The sequence below is a fragment of the Morone saxatilis genome, unplaced genomic scaffold (genome assembly GCF_004916995.1).
Source record: "Morone saxatilis isolate NCDOM2014 unplaced genomic scaffold, NCSU_SB_2.0 Contig6, whole genome shotgun sequence".
Taxonomy (NCBI): Eukaryota; Metazoa; Chordata; class Actinopteri; family Moronidae; genus Morone; species Morone saxatilis.
This window is the reverse complement of record NW_023340206.1, coordinates 9,387,011-9,390,752: the sequence shown is the minus strand read 5'-3', so window position 1 is coordinate 9,390,752 and position 3,742 is coordinate 9,387,011.

Below are 3,742 nucleotides of genomic sequence, written 5' to 3'. Positions count from 1 at the left end.
AGTATTACCGTATTTTTGGAGTATGTCTCATATATTTAGCAGCTTTCCTTCCAATACATGACAATTGAAAAGGCAATGAAAATTCATTCCATAATGAGCTATAATCCCCCAAATGATAACTTTGATTAAAGTGCAACAGACGCTAAGTAAGCATCCTTTTTTGGAAGTCCACAAATAAAATTTTCAAGAATTCTTTTGAGAATTATGGCCTTATTTAAAGCCACTAACAAAAGACCAGATAATAAATAGCAGTTAAATGGATGGATCATAAATACACACAATTTAAGGCACATGACAACCGGGTCAGACTATGCAGGAGAGACACAAAAGAGACAGCGCTAATATTTATAGGTCCAAACATTTGCCATAAATGCCGTTCCTTCCAGAGCAACCTGTATTAAAGAGAGGGCAGACAGGATTTATGATATCAGGCTTTTATATCAGAGGAAAACTGCTCTAGAGTTAGTGCATCCAGATCAGCACCAATGTCAGCAAGAGATATGACAGCTGATAGATCGAATTGTAATCAAACTAGGCTACGAAAACAAACACTACAGCAACTCTGTAATGAAGGAAATCCTCAGTGGTTTGGCTTAGTTGCTTCACAATCTGCCAGATCACATTCCTCGTATGAGTGAGCGTCGAAGGAGAGTAAATTGGATTTGGATCCTTGTCAGTTTCAACCCGTGTGATGAGTAATCTCTAAGAGATCTATGCATCGTACATTCAGACCACACACTCACAAACACACACAGAGATCATGCACATCCCTCTAATCTGGCTAAGGATTACGGCTGCAATTAGAGGAATGAGAAAGGGAGATGAAGGGAGGAAGAGAAAGAGAGATTGACAATTTTTCTAATTTTGATTATTGTTATTGTCAGTATTATTGTATTCACCAATTGTTAAGGTCAATGTCTAAACGTATTTGGAAAAGAAGTCAACTTCAATACAGTGTACACTAGGTCCCATGCAAATATGAGCTGCCTTAATATATGAAATATTGTGGAAACTTACTATTTAAGAGGCCTACAAGAATTCCTTCATGACATAAGCAGCACAAAAAGGAAAGTGAATCATCTCATGCTGGAATATTTTTCATAACTTCCTCCTTATTAAAACCATAAGAGCAAACCGTGCAAACAACACACTTTGCCACAGGCTTCAACAGGTTCACCAGGTTTTATTTTTCATATTAATTTCTGTGCCCATCTTGATCTTGATATTGAAGCTCATCCTGTGGTGGAAACAACCAGTAATAACACTGAAATATTTGTCTCTTAGCCAAGGGACAGGTATGATACCTCTTCACAGAAAAGAAAATCCTGGATATAACTCTGTAATTTCATGAAATATATCCCTACTACACATGATCTTGTCTTCCAAAATGTAACTATTATACAAATAAATACGCCAATAGATAGACTAATGTAACTTTTATAGCTTTCTACACTCCACCATGCAGTGGAGAAGTACAGCCACACAGAAAACTAGTGAAAGACTGAATGAGAGGATAAAGAAAGAAAAGAGTCACTGTAGGCACTGCCAGGCCGGCTGATCCAAAACCCTGGCAACGGCAACAAAGAGCCACTGTCTCTGCTCACTCTGTCTCACACACTGATGCACGCATACTGTACCGTGTACACCCATGCGTAGACGCAGACAGGTGTGCTAATAGACACAAGCACCGAAATGGCCCACAAATGTGAATGTTGTTTTTCTTGGTTTCCTTCTCACCAGCTAACCTGATACTACAGATATCAGATTTTATAAAGATGGGGAAGTCACGTTGGCTTTGTCCAGTGTTTTGAATGTATTACATATATTCCTGAGAATGACTGCATTGCATAGCCTTTCATAATACTATTAAAATGAACAATTAAGAAAGGATCAACAGTCAACATTCAGCGTTTTGGTGACTATATGTGGAACTGTGCGTACAGATTTGAATGATTTCCGTACACGTTGATCAGACTAAATCAACTCTTGCTAAATGCTCAAATGAAGAAACTGCTACAAAAACACTATTGCCTGGTTTGTCCAAGTTCTCAAGATTGGGTGATACTGTAATCAATCACTCCCGTCTGGTTTGGCGTCAGACTGGGGGTCAAAAGATCAAGAGGTCCATGAGAGTGGATGTGTGGAAATTAAATACTGCAGATTGTTAAAGGGTCATGAACTCAGGCTACTGATAAGGCGAAGGTGTTGCTTAATTGCGCTTTCTCCTGCTCCACTGTTATCAAAAAAACTCCACATCCACAACTCCAGCTTTCTCTCTGCTGAAGTGAGCTACTCTATACAGTAAGTTGTCATTATGACCGGCTATAATTGTAAACACACTGCTGCTTACTCATTTTGGTTGCACCTATCAAAACAAAACAACATATAATTGTTGTCTTAAAAAAAAACAAGATTATGTTGGCAGTTGTGCTATAAAAAGGGTTTTGCCTGAAGCTGCAAAAGGGTGAAGCGAAAGATTCATGTTGAGTAAAGTTATTGTATATTATAGTACAAACACTTAATTACAAAGTGAGACAAACAAAACAAAACCTGAAGTCAACACGACTTACATGCTTCAGTCAAATAAATGTGGACATCCTAAACTGCGACAACTGGTACAATTTGTGACAAATGTGATGTATCAGCATGTTTCGAAATACAACATAACTTATCAGTGAGTCATTTTGTCCCTGTCTACTTCCCCTCGCTGCTCTCGCAGTGTTCACGTCATTTGAATCAGAACTGTGGTACATTGTGGAAGTGTGCATTGAGGGAGGCTTTCAGAATAAAAGCCCTGCTGCGAACGGCCATACAAACAAAGCTGTTTTCACTTTCCTGACAGATAGCAGCGACAGGACTTCTATTGGGTCAAAGGTCACGGAGTCAACTTTTCAGACCAGGGGGGTAGACAGCTGACCTCTTTGTTCTCTTTCAGTTTAACCCAATTTTCTTCTTTTATTTCCCTTTAAGCAGCTTTAACTTGGTCACAATCAGCTTATTCCACACAGCATCATATTCTACTTGTTCCCACTCTTCATTTGAGCTGTTTGATGTTCACACTAATTCGGATTCTGAAACTATGGGACCAGCAGTACACTGCAGACAACCCTAAACTCACAGTGTACTGAAATACACTGTAGGATTTTGCAGCAGAAACAATATGAGTTGTGAGAGAAAAAGACAAAGTCAAGAAAAACTTTCGAGGTTCTTTGAAAACCTTTTCTTCTGACTTCTTTTTCCTCACTAGCATTGCCATAGACAGCATCTTTTCATTCGGCTGCAGCTCTGAGAGGAACGAGACAGACGAGGGACAAGTGGAAGTTGGAGAGGGAGGAGTTGAACAGACAGAGGAGGAGACAAGGAGGAGGAGTCACCTCACATGACGGCCGTTGCATGTCTGCTTGTCCTTGGAAAGGACACCGGCATCTCACAACAAACGATTTCTTTGTCTTTCTATCTCTCTGCATCAGCCTCACTTTCTCTGTCGTGTTTTTTCTTTCTCCTTCATGCGTCCTTATCGCTCTTGCCCTTTCTTTGCTGTTTCTCTAGTCTTTTAACTTTGGCAAACTTTTACTTTCGTTGAAAAGTTTCTTCCCTGTTGCGCAACAGCACTTTATTTCCTGACAACGCACACACAGAAATGACACACTCACAACCCCTTCGTACTTTGGAGTTTTACGCTTTACACTCTTCTGCTGCTATTGCCCAATATGAGTTCATTCACACACACTCTCACACACAC